Source organism: Notolabrus celidotus, chromosome 18 (assembly GCF_009762535.1).
Source record: "Notolabrus celidotus isolate fNotCel1 chromosome 18, fNotCel1.pri, whole genome shotgun sequence".
In the NCBI taxonomy this organism is placed as follows: Eukaryota; Metazoa; Chordata; class Actinopteri; order Labriformes; family Labridae; genus Notolabrus; species Notolabrus celidotus.
The window spans coordinates 12031866-12045881 of NC_048289.1; the positions used below are offsets into that span (position 1 = coordinate 12031866).

At 42.0% G+C, this 14016-nt stretch overlaps 1 protein-coding gene and 1 long non-coding RNA gene across 2 annotated transcripts in view; both read right to left on the reverse strand.

Moving 5' to 3' along the window:
- Nucleotides 1-3507, reverse strand: part of bahcc1b (BAH domain and coiled-coil containing 1b) — a 67874-nt gene extending 64367 nt beyond the window's left edge. The window contains exon 1 of the mRNA XM_034707165.1: nt 3336-3507. The gene's annotated coding sequence lies outside the window, so the exon portion shown is untranslated. The remainder of the gene's footprint in view (nt 1-3335) is intronic.
- Nucleotides 3508-12112: 8605 nt separating this feature from the next.
- LOC117830431 lies at nt 12113-13123 on the reverse strand. The gene is made up of 2 exons (XR_004634785.1): nt 13010-13123; nt 12113-12504 (listed from the first exon to the last, which is right to left on the reverse strand). It is a non-coding gene; the product is annotated as an uncharacterized LOC117830431 (long non-coding RNA).
- Between the last annotated feature and the right edge of the window lie 893 nt (nt 13124-14016).

Sequence of the window (14016 nt, forward strand, 5' to 3'; positions counted from 1 at the left end):
AGATAGAGGTGGGTAAACTGACTTCATGTGGATTTATCATTACATATCGCTAAAGAAAAGCCTTCGCAATCTCACCTCCTCCTCCTCTTCATCCTGTGACCAAACACGATGCAAATAACGCACACGGGAGCTTTTCTTTATCAGCGCAAAGAATGGAGAGGAAAGGGGGGAGATTTGGCTCAGGTACAAACAAATGGTGCATATACAGTACAAGAGTTCACAGCGGTAAAAAAGCCTCTCTCGATGAAGGACGAGCTGTTAAGTCTTTAGAGGGAACAAGGGCTGGTCATAAACAAGCTGGACCTCGAGGGCTCCTGGACTAAAAACGGAGAAAAGCATTTGCTAAAGACTTTTGGGCGAGAGTGCAAGAGAGCAGTTTTAACACTGAAATCTGCTTCCCAGTCTTCAAACATGAATGAACCACACTTTTATTACTTGGTCGTTTTTAGTGTAATTTTTTTTACATTTCTTTTAATATTCAGTTTTCATAAAATCTAATCAACATTGCGAATATTTATAACATGGCTATGTCCCTGAACCTTGAAGTATATTCTTCATTTTTAAAATTCAAGTAAAACGCAAGAAATATGCGTGTCTCATATAAGATTCAGCAACCTTACACGCACATTCCTGCCTTGGATCAATAGTGTTTGATGTACGACGATAATACATTAAATCTGAATTTTCTGATCTCAATTTTTTATCTATTCTCCAAACTTGTTTCCCATTTAGTTTTAGTATGTTTGTGATTTGGCTCCCTTGTTCCCAGGATTGTCATTTTTGTTGTTGTTTTTTAATGGAAACGGCCAAGGAACAGCTATTTCTTTCCACTCACCCTCCTCGCTTCGTGGCAATGGCAAACCCAATGCATCTCTGCTACATTTACAGTATATGTAGGCTACACTGTAATCACAAACACAAATCACATCACCTTTCTGCTCCAGAGCGAAAGAGCGAGGCAATAAACAGTGAAATGGACTCGGAAAATCATCGACTTTATATGTATGCCTTATAGCCCAGGTCATTTACTTAAATAGGGCTCCATGTGACGCTCAGATAGAGAGAGGAGGAGAAGAAGAGAGAGGCGAACACACACCTCAGCAGTCCATCTATTAGGCCTTTCAATGCATGGCACGTCCATCTAGCGCTGTGTAGATGCTGATAGCACCTCCCAGGAATCAACGATAAAGGAACAAAGAAAATATCAAATGCTCTGGTGGACCAGGGGCTTATGAAGTGCAGGAAAATATGGGCTGCATGAGCTCGGATTCTTTTACGCACGCACACACACAGACACACAGACACAGACACAGACACAGACAGAAACACACACACACACACACACACACACACACACACACACACACACACACACACACACGCACAGAGAGAGAGAGCGAGAGCCAAGGACTCCAACTTTTAGGAATTATGTTTGGGGGGATCTTCAAAGTTCATCTGCACTGACAGAGCCTGAATGTGAGTGTGCTCTGTGTAAAACACTCAAATCATCTAAAAGATTCGCCTATTTTTTCACCAAAGTGGGGATGCATAGTTTTAATTTAATTTCCCCTTTGCATCTGGGATACGTGTCTTTTTTTTTTTTTACTTTTTCTAGAATTGAAAATAACGAAATAGACGTATAAAAGGAGAGAAGTGCAGGCTGCTGCACGCGCACTGGGAAGGCAAAATGGACTCTCTCCTGTCCCCTCGGCTGTGAGAAACAATGGCCCTTCTCTACGGGACATCAATCATACACCACTCTCGTCTGACATTTGTCTATACATTTTCAAATTTTCAACCCGTAAACACACGTCCTTCGTGTTTACATTCCACGTCAACAGAGAGCCACTCAGGCCACATTGAACAAACCTGAACCCAAATCCCGTGTTAGCGCGCCACGCAAACACAACAACGTGAGCAGTTCGTGCTTAACAGTTTGGGAGAAAAATTGTCATTTATGTAGCCTGTGTGTGTGTGTGTGTGTGTGTGTGTGTGTGTGTGTGTGTGTGTGTGTGTGTGTGTGTGTGTGTGTGTGTGTGCGTGTGTGTGTGTGTGTGTGCGCGCGAAGGCGTTCGGTCTTCCTTCGCAATCACCCTATACACACACACCCCAAACCCTTGCACACACGCTACCCAAACACGCACGCACCTTCACCATCACTGCCCTGCAAAGGGTCAAACTATCACCGCATGAAATCCCCCAACAAAAGTATCCAATACTGCTAAAAAAGGCATTACATGGGCTCAACACAAAAAGCTGAAAATCCACGAACAATTGCGTTCCACGGATATGGTGCAGCTAAAGTTTCATGTAAAGAATCTCGTTTTGTGCTTTTTGGGTTAAATCTATTGAATCATAGATGTGTGCGCTTTTAGACCAAATGTAAAAGGGAATTCAAAGGTATTCACTTCACAAGTGGCTCAGGTTCAGAGGCCAGCTCGTTGCCTTCAACAATTTAGCAATAAAGTAAAGTCACAGAGAATAAATGGGACAGGAAACCCGAGTGTCCAGTGGCCGGCTAAACGGGATAGACAAGCCGGGCACAGCCGAAGACAGCCCGGCGTCTACACAGCCGTCATACCGAGAGAGAGGGAGAGGGAGAGACAGAGGGGAGGGAGCACTGCAGTTTGCAATAAAACTGCCTCAGTCTTTTCTCCCTCTCTAACACACACTTACGAGCTCACACACAATGGTAAAGTAACAAAAAATAATCTACAATTTATAATCAATAAGACTACAGGCTTGAAAAAGCGCGATGAAAAGCGAGAGGGTTTGAATAGAGGATGAATTAGAAACACACAAGTAATTTGGCTGTGAAGAGAGGTCAAATCAGAAAGTGACACACACACACACACACACACACACACACACACACACACGCACACACACACACACACACACACACACACACACACACACACACACACACACACACACTCATACTCATACTCACTCTCACAAACACACACATCGCTGAACAGCTCAGAGCTCCAGACTGGACAAAAACAGTGGCATAAACCTCTCAAAATACCGTAATACTCAGACAAGTACTTCTTCAAATAAATAAAAATCAGAAATACTGAATACGTCTTTTCTTCATGTAATAATTTAGCGAGCTATAAAAGAATCATAATAGTCTCTGTTTTACGATTTTACTCTCTAAATGAATGACAGTGAATTTAAGTGCAAGGGGCATAGAAAAGATGCACCACCTTCAAAATAAAAGGGCAAATATGGATCATATTCTCTGCATGCAGCACTGGATTTAAAAATCGACATTCAGCACAATCACTGAAGATTATAAAAACACAGCTATAACATAATGTGCTACTCACTGGTAAGTTATATCCATTGCGCGGCGAGTGGTGTAGAATGAAAAAGAAAGTAGAAAAATATTCAAAGTGTAATATCCCCGAGTCGCAGAGGTGAAACATGTGGGATTGATTACATCCTATGCTGCTGCAGACTGAGCTGTGCACTCAGTTGAGGTATGGGAGAGACGCAGCGTAGAAGTTCAGGCTTGTAGTGAATCGAGGCTCGTTCATGCAGCCGGAGACTCAGACACGCCGGGAGGAGGAGGAGGAGGAGGAGGAGGGAGGGAGGGAGGGGTGTGTGCGCGGGGAGGGGTGAACGCGCAGGCCTATTGGTTTGAGAACGACAATGTGAAAGCGTGCCCGTGAGGCGCCCCCCTCCACCACCACCGCCGCCCCATCACCCTACCCTTTCCTACACACACCCCTACCTCCTCCACCTCCCCCCTTTGGCGGTAAACACACGCTCCCATTGGCTCACACTCCGAGCCAATCCGGAAGCTGCCGGATTCGCGGAGAAAAAATCGGCGGGCGTTTGATTTGCAGCCCTTCGGCGCGCTGCGTGCACAAGCAAATGCGAGGAGACAGGCGGCACAGCTCGGCGGAGAGGAGCCGGAGCCGTGCAGCGCTGCCTCCACTTTCTGATCACTGGTGGAGAGCAAACAGCATCTAGCTTATTCCGTGTGATCCCACCGCAGCTCAGTTCAAATGTGCTCTGAGTGGAGCGTTATTTTGCTCTGTGACAGCGATGATGTGATAGTTTTATTGATGCTCCTTTAGGGAAAATTCACCCCACTGCATGTGTTTTGCTAAATAAATCCTTATTTGCTAAAATCTGTAAGGCATTTATTGGACATGCAGGCTGTGTTTGCAGTGAAGAACATTTTTGCACACTTCAAGGAAGTCAATGGCTTAGTGTTCAGTGAAAAGTTAAGCATATAAATTAAAATACGGGTCTATTGAGGTACTTGGGGTACATCTACTGAAGAATTTTACGAAATCCAATTCTTGTCCATGAAGCCACATGCAATATATCCAACCAAATTATTATCTTTAAAGGAATCTGTTTGAACGACATGAGATGAGACTCGGGGTGTGAAATGTAGCGGAGAAAGAGTTGAAAAAGATATAGGCCCATGCATGGTCATATGTGATACGGGGGAATATAAACAATTTACACATAAATACAGACCAGGCTTCAGTATATTCAAGATTTTCCATTTTATGACTGTATGTCTGTTTACCTGTCTCTGTCACACACACACACATCCACACACATGGCACATTGAATCACTGAGTAATTTGAAAGCATTACTGTCCCCGGGGTTAGCCTCGCGCACGGTTCACTAATTTAGCCAATTAAAAGTGGAAGGATATGGGCTTGTGTGTTTCCATGTCGAAATATATGAGCTGCTATAGGCTAATATTCCCATCCAGGTTTGTTTATATGAGGAGGCAAAGGGTTAAAACCAAGAGCTTCGGCTCCGCGAGGCTCCCGATTGGCTGGCATGTTGCCAGTGGGCTGTCAATCATCGAGTGTAAACAAGGCTCTGATTGGCTGCTGGCCAGTCCGCACTGGGCTGCCTGAAAAAAGCAATTACTGCCCCTGCGGTTTCAAGGCGGCCCCGCGCTGAACGATGAAAGGAGATAAGGAGGGGCGGTTTCAAGGCGCCCCCCACGGCGAACTCCGTTGGCCTCAGAGCAAAAGGAGAGTCAAGAGTGACTAAATCAAAGGGAATACGGTAAAAGGGGGGAAATTACACGTTGTATTAACGTAGAGGCTAGATTTAAGGAATGGTGCAATAACAACTTTGTGTTTAGAAAATGGAGGAGAGAAACGGCAACACGAACAGGAAAACAGCTACAACGCTGCTTCGAGGGAGCTCCTTTTTTGACACGAATGGAGAAAAGTTTTTGTCAACAAAAGAGGCGATGGAGAGAGGGCGATAGGTCTGTCTATATTGATAATTGTGCTATTTTCTCACTTTTTACAATGCTGCGTCTTAAACCTTAACTCAAACTTTATATAGCAAAGAGTTCAATAATAAAGTCGCCATTTTCTCTTCGAGGTGTCAGCTTCAATAACAGTACAATTTAGGCTAATTAATTAATTAGGCTACGTATGATGATATACAGAGCTGTAGAGATGTATATTTTTTTGTAATTTCCAGTAGAACTGAAGAAAATTTACATCTGATATGTAGCATGCGTGACAAGTATTTTCAAAAATATCACAGTTATTGATTTTAAAAAAGAAAAGTAAACGTGTGCAAATACGCCTCTTGATGGAACATTATCTTAGTGTGGCATTACAAATGATATGGTTAGTGTACACTGGACAGGGGCTTAACATAATACAATAAACTGAATACAAATTGATGGCAGTTCGAGGCGTGTAAACATATGTTTATATTTAGAGTATTTATTTAAAAGTAGCAACACAGCAAAATACATACAATGTCACTGCATGAAAATAACATTAATAAATAACGTTGTGTGAGTATTTTCGCTGAACGTGTCCAGAACTAACAACAGTGAAACAGCTACTCATCATGAATAGAAAAATTGTTAAATCTAATGTCCCTTTACAGTAAAACTGAGACTCACTCTTCTGCTTTGGTCCAGCCCCCCACAAAACAGACAAAGGAGAGTGAAGCTCATAGAATATAAACTGTATGCATGCAAGTAGTGGCAGACGTATTCATCCATATGGTTAAATTATTGGATACTGTTGTACTTTTTATTACGCCACACTGAGAAAAAATGTCCCGTTTGTTATTAGATAATCGTTGCTTTCCTTTCTTCTTCACATAGCAACCTACATTCCTAAACCCAACAGAGCACCGCAATGGGCTTCAGCCACCACGTGTCCACACACAAGGATACACACACACACAAACACACACACACACACACACACACACACACACACCCACACACACGCACACACACGCACACACACAACGTCGTGAGGATTGAGTGTGTGTCCACCAAATTCTACAGACTCCCAAAAAATTAAAATGAACGTCCTTATTATAAAAGCCCAATTGAACGTTGCACAGACAGAAGGACAACCTGGAATGATCTTTGGTGGATTTGAATCTTTGAAGTGCCAAAAAAATCACAAGAAAACTCATAGACAGGTACTCCACACAAGGACAGTCAAATACGGCGAAATTAATACTTGCAGCATAAATTAGACTGGAAAAAGACATTACAGACAAAAATAAACCGTGTTTCATGTACTTTGATCCAAAATGATACTATCGTTATACTGTTAAGCAAGTTTTCAATAGTGCATAATTCACTGGCCACCAAATTAGTAACAAAGTGATGAAATTACCCAATAGGCAAGACCTGTGTTTTCAGGATTTTGCTTGAAACGTAAATTGAATAAAATGTGTGCCGTCATGTTTTATGATTCCAACTGGTCAAGACAAAATAAATCCTTAATAAATGTACGTTTACGTCAAAATACTGAATGTAGGCTACATACATATTTATCTATTAACGCCTTAATTTCCCTGTTCTCTCCCCAAACAGTGTTGCCCTCAGGACTAATGACAGAGGGACAATAAAGAATCCTGTTCCGCAGCTCACAAAAGGGGTCCGCCACTTAAAACAGAAATCTGCATTTAATTTATTTAGTGACAAGGAAAAGCCTTTTATAGCCGGATTTTTATTGGTTCTTTTTCACTTAAAAGGTGGGGGCTGGGTGTGCGTGTGTGGATGAGTGTGTGCAGAGGGAGAGAGAGAGAGGGGGGGGGGGGCGCATAACGCAAGCACGCACACACACACACACACACACACATGTACACTCACGCACACGCTCCTGCCTCCTCTGGTCCGTGTGCCAGCGCGAGCTACCCTATACGGCGGGGGGCGCGCAGATAATTAATGCGGATTGACTGATTGCTCTTGAAACAGACCGGTCCTGCGCGAGGATTGTCCTCGAGCAATGAAGCGTTCCTGACTGACACTTTCCACCTTCCCTTCTTCGCTTCCTTCTTCCCTTTCTTTTTTCCCTCCCCCCTTTTCTTCGCTCACACGAGAACGGTGCGCGAGACTCTTCCTCTGGCGCAAGGAGACATACAGCCCAGCCGTTTTTGTGCTGGATGGACCGGTCAGCTTTTTTGCTCTGGAAATGTGGCGCCATGATGAAAGATTAAATTATAACAATATAAAACAAATGCAGTAAGAGACATTTTGTCATAGCTTTACAATTCTAGAGCTTGGCTTTATACATAGAGCTTATTTCAAGTTGATATGCATCCCTGTAGGAGTTACGAAGAGTTATGTGTGCTTTAAAAAAGGTGAATTAGCCATTTTCCGCACATTAAAAAGTGCATTTCAAGTGGGCGCCATACCCTCCCCTGCATCCCCAACATTAATTGAATAAACTTTTCAACATCCAAGCAGGACCACATGAAAAAAAAACATAATTCACAGTCAACGGGAAACACATTGGCGAGGCTGCTTTTAAATGAGCTCCAAATGGAGAGCTGTCTCCACGGGAGGCCCTCCATACAGGGGCAAGCATCCTATTCTCACCAGATATTTCTGATCGCCCTTTAATGATGCGAATTTCCCAAACAGAGGCAGTACAGCATAGAGACGTCCAGCTATGTAAAGGTGGTGGAACCCCACGAGACAATAGAGCTATATTAGAATAGAAAAGCACGCGAGATGTAGCTGCTGCCAAGCTTTATGGAAAACAAGACTGGTCTGTGCGCTCTGGGCGTGTAGCGGTGGTGATGTGGGAGCATTTTTTTGGGGCAAAAACACTGTAAATATGGACCTCAACAAACAACGTTGGCAGCTATAACCACATAGAGGAAGAAGACAGAGACATGATGGAGTCAGAAGTCGACTGGACACACAAACAACGTGACCTTTCAATCTCTGTACGCGCAGGACATGAAGCTATTTCTGATCACCTTGGCAGGTTTCCTTGAGAGGAGTTGCAACGCTCAAGGGTTGACTTAAGAAATTAAAACAACTAAAGAAACTTTAAAATAAAGTAAATGACTAAAAGCTCCATCACCTTTTCATGAAGATGACGATGATGGTGCAGCAGAGGAAGAAGATGATGGCACCAAATGAGTGCCTGTCACAGCCATATTTCCGTCTGTAACCACCAGCAGGCCTGTATGGGTGACATGAAAGCGCCACCATCTATTTATACGCCATCAGCACGCGCAGGTGGAGGCTTTAATTATCATTACCATTTGAACGTAAACAGCCGTAGCGTGCCGTCCCGCGCTGTTTGCACTCTGAGCTTTATGTGTGGTTTATATTCAGGCGGGGTGGAGAATATGATGTTAACAGCCAGTGAGCTGAGCAGCACGTGAAATGTTGATATTATACACGCAAATAATGGGATTAAATAAATCGTGTGCCTGACGTGTGACAGCGTTTTGTGTCTCCCAAAATGTCCATCTCTGCCAGAGAATGTGTGGCTACACAAACTCATACACACACGGGAGAGAGAGAGAGAGAGAGAGAGAGAGAGAGAGACCGAGAGAGAGAGAGCTAGACGAGAGAGAGAGAGAAGGAAATTAAGACAACGTATTGGTTTTCTCGTGTATTCAAGCAGCAAAGATCATACAACCTGACTTGTTGAAATTGGAAAGCAAATCTTGGAAGTGTAATAACAGAGTATAATAGTGTAATAACAATCTAATACTCAGTATCTCCACTGCGGGCCAGGGGTCAAGAGGTCAGCTGACCCTCTGCAATTTCTACTCAAGAATTGTAACTGGTTACTCTCGACAAAAAGCCATATTCTGTAACAAAGCTCTTTATAGGAATCCGCGTGCACAGTGTCGCACAAGAAGAAAAGAAGATGTCATAAAAGTTATGAGAAAGACATTTTTGCTAATTTAGTCATCTTGTCCGCTCGGAAACTTTGCTGTTTAACTGTTTTTACATATATTTGGTAAATGATTATTTCATCAGAACACATATTTGTATACAGGTTATGTGCTAAAAGAACCCAATAACTCAATGTTGAGTTCAAGCTCCTTATCAGAGACAGTAGCGTGCGTAAAACTTCAGTACTGACACTAGCAGCGCCAGATAAAAGTCAAACTTCTATAAGCCACAACAATTACAAAGTGATATCACAAATTTGATTTAGCTACAGTAACCTTCATTTTCATAGAAATACAGATTTAATTTAATAAAAATATTATCCACTAAATTTATAATCGACAGTATTGTTTTTCTCACTGCCAAAACTACACAACATATTTGTTTTCAATTAACTGAATTTGCCTTTCTGTAGAATAACGTCAACAAAATTGTGAAATAAACCCAAACTCACAATAATTATTTCACTATTCAAGTAAATATAATATTTATGAGAACCCCTACAGTGAACGCAGCAGCGTTCAAGTATTACGAAGAAGTTTTAGGAACATTGTCTGGAAGTGAACTTCATGTTTGACTCAAGAGGATGTTACCTCAATTATTCCCTTAATTTACTGTGACAAAAGTGTAGAAATAAAATAAGTAGTTATTGGATTTAATTGCAGTTTAAACAAAGGAAAGAAAACGTTTATAGTTGAAATTTTCAAGACTTTTCCCATCAGTACGTTGATCCAGGGTTTGTCATACACTGGCCTCAGTCTTGGTTGCCTTTTTTAAAAACTAAACCAGAATTTAAATAAGACCTGAAAAAGTCGTGCATCAGCTCTCATGAACGTCTACATGGCCAATGCTACCAGCTCATGTGTGTAAATGTGTGCGTGCGTGAGAATGAGCAGCAGCAACTCAGTATCCTCATACAGTGTCACGGTGTAACTTAATATAACACGAGTAAGCCAGACACACTGTAACACCCAACAAGAGAGCCGCTCAACTAAACTAAAGGGAGCTACACTTTACATGCTTCAATCACCGCGTGTGGTGTTTATGTGTGTGTATTTGTATGCATGTGTGAGTCGATAGTTTGGCACCCACAACTCTAAGAGGCCCCCAATGATTAAACTTTTTCATCATTACATTAACTTATAGATGAGGATGTAGTTTTTAACTCGAAGCGTCCATGCATTATGTCAGTGTGTCTGTATTGTTTGTGAAAATTTGGGATTAAATTAAAAATAATCCCAAATTTGAAAATGATGGGGAATACGCAGACTTTCTCCGAGGTTTAAGCTCATAAATTAAAAAAGTAACCTGCTAGGGCGTTAGCAACACTTTCTGAGAGCTCACTAAGATATATATAAACATAGCTTACTTCAATTTTCTATGGTACACATTTGAGTCCTGGGTCACGCGATTACACACGGCGAATTACGTTTAAAACGTTTCAGGCTTCACTTATCCAAAAATCAAAATCTTTTATCATAACTTCCAAAAACGTGGGAAAATGCATATTGGAAAGCCCTCGCGAAATAAATAAATGACAATTGTAATCAAATCAATAATACCTATTAAACGACCTTCTCCACCAAATTGTAACGATGGATTTAGCAAAAAATTTAACCAAAAAGTATCTCTTCCTCGTAGTCTTGACAACTCGGGGGTAAAAAAACACTCCCTCTCCTCTTCACGCTGTATCCGGACCTTTCACATGTAAGACTTAATAGCTCTCCGCTTCCTAACACGTTAGCTCTCTGCTGGATTTATCCCACTCAGGGGTTTTACCGACTACAAGCTCCGGATCCTGGTAGATGCGAGTCTCCATGAGGCTGTATAACTGCAAATTTATGTCTGGAGGACGCGTCCCCCTTCTCTCTCTCTCTCTCTACTCTCTCTCTCTCTCTCTCTCTCTCTCTCTCTCCCTCTATCTCTCTCTCTCTCAATCTGCCTCTCTCTCTTCTCTTCTTCCCACAATGCTGCTGAAGTGCTCACATTAAACTGGAAATTGATGGAGAAACTCTCTCCTTCTCCTTCTTATCTTCTCTCCCTGTCTCTCTAACTCTACAAGTGAGCTTTCTTGCATTTCTAGTTTTTTCCTAATCCGGGGGGGGCAAAGGGACATCACCAAGGAAGCTTATTACACACACGGAATACACCCACTCGCATCTTAACCATCAAACGTTTACAGTATTACCTTAAAGTAGGTTTCAGACACTTTTGGGCACACACGCAGCTTTTTCTCGCTAAAGTGTGGTTAGTTTTGTTATATTTTTTGTATTGTGGTTGTGCTGAACTGAATTTATGCATGGAAGAGGTGGAGGAGGGTAAAACGAGGCCTTTCACGTACATCGTTCTAAGTCGTGATATTTGCACCGAATTCACCAAAGTTTTATCTCAATGGACACCGAGGTTTCTTGGAGAGATCGTTCCCGTGTTTACAAACTTCATTTATTGGGAATAGTTTCAAAGAAAAAGAGACAACGTTTCTTTTCAGAAAATTCAGCTGATGTTTGTTTAAATTTGTGGTATGTGAGCGCTAATTGCCGCCTGGAGGTCACAGTTTACCCACCTTTTAAAAATCTCCACCAGCAGCAATAATGCCTGCTATATTTAGCTGCTATACAGAGTTTCTGAGATTTTTTGTTCAGGGGATGACCGGCTGGCCGACACACGGGATCAATTGTGAGAGAGCACCATAAACATTTAGCACAGACGTTAAAGAGTCCACGGCTTTTTCCTGCGCGTTTCGCCCCGCAGCCACTGATCAAGTCCAAACGATCCGGACAAGCCTGTGCGTAAAAGTGAATTTATCTCCCGTGATCGCTCCGCAGACAGACAGCGAAGCTCAGTGTGCTTCGGTGTTTCGCTCTGGAATAAAGAAACAAAAGAAGTGACTCCAAGCAGTCAGTGCATTAAAAACACACAAACACACACACTTTCCATTCTTGTTTTACTGGATATGCGTAAAACAAACGAGCCGCAGGAAGAATCTGCAGTTTGGAAATTATTACAAAAACGCGGGGGTTGTTCGGAGTCTTCTTTCCTCCTTCCTTCCTTCCCAAACGGCACCTCAACCTCGGCTTTCTCCTGTTCTCACATCTTCTTCCCCCCTGCAGCCCCCACAGGCTGCCCTCGTGGGTCAGCGCTTCAGGAGCACCACGTCACCACGTTAACCCCTGCATCGCCGCGTCTGGACGCAGAAGCGGGGGCAGAGTACCCCGTGGGGTTCTGAAGAATGGGAGAGGAGGGGGTGGATGAGAAGGAGGGTAGATTCCCAAATTGGGGTGCGGGGACCTCAGGGCGCCCCTGAGAGGCGGGTCCAGGAGGTCTGAGGGAAAATGAGGAACAGGTTTCTGTCAATTTATTTCAATTCAGTGGAAATGCAGCCTGCTACAGCTTCTATTAGAATAACTGCTGTAATTAGTCTGCAGAGGTTTACTCATTGTTGTTAATATATCTAGAGCTCCTAAAAACTACAAATCAGCCCCTCAGAAACTACAAATTTCAAAAGATTTGTCAAATCTTAATGAAATAAGAGACAGAAAAGCAGAAGACTCATTATTTCCCCATTTAGTTAATAAAAATGTGAAAATAATTATTTTGTCAAAACAAGAAAATTCCCAGCCCCCCAGATGTTGTCAATGATTCATATTGCTGATTTAATTTTTAAACAAAACACTATGTGAATTATTTTGGTTTCAGCTCACAGAATCTTTCCCTGGATTTGTTATTTATATTCAGAGGGTCAGCACTCTGACATCAGACATTTCCATCCAACAATAAGAAATATGCTTTACCAGCCCCAACAGGCAAATCCACTTAAACAAACTCACAAAGTTCAAACTGAGCGATTCTGCTCGGGCGCCCCCCCCCCCCAAACCATCGCTGCCCTCATCTCAGTGATGAAAAATAGAAACTGTTCTCAAGAACCAAAAGAAACAATGCACACATAAATCCTTCCAATTTGGTTTTGGCCTCTGCCTTTGAAAGGATTTATGAGAAGGGGAAGTGGGAGGGTCACGGCAGGCCACGCCCACTCAGGAACGTGACCTTTATTTGTTTGTAAAATGGCCTGCTGTTGCATTGTAGGTTCTGCAGTTAGTCCAAAGCTAAATTATACTTTCACTAAAGTCTACTTGAAGTAGAATATTAATCAGTTGAAACAAACACGATTACAATCAAGATTATCTTACAGGTTAAATTCTCCTTAAAAGGATAACCAACTTGCAATTAATTTTCTGAATACTGACAGACATTTTACACGCTCCTTTGACACATTTTGCAATTAGACAAATGTTTCACGTCTCTTATTTTCTGAATCTGTTTCTGTGATTTTAACCATATTTTTCAGATTTCCCACGATGCATCACAGTCATAAAGACCAACTATATGCTTTCCAAGCCTTGTAAAGACTTTTTATGCTCTGACTACCATTTTGGGGTAGTTCTAGTTTTACTGATTGCAGTGTAATAGGGCTGTCAAATTATTCATTTTTGAACTTCGGTTAATCACTGATTTTCAATAGTTAATGGCGTTTAGTCCCTTTAGAAATCTCATGTGTAAAATTTCATTATTTTGCATATCTAAACCCTTTATAAGTCCATGTTAATGCAAAGGTTTTTTCATTAGTATGTTGATGTTTTAATCAAAGGAAATGTACTATATGATTTTAACTTTTAGATTCATTGTTCAAATAACTGCTGCACTGCTATACCATTGTGGTCTGAAACCATGACTCAGAGGTAGGAGACAGCCTCAAACTACTCAAGCTTCACCAAATTATAAATAAATAGGAATAGTTTGATCCAAAAAAAAGGTCAGTGCCTCTAAAATGTTAGGT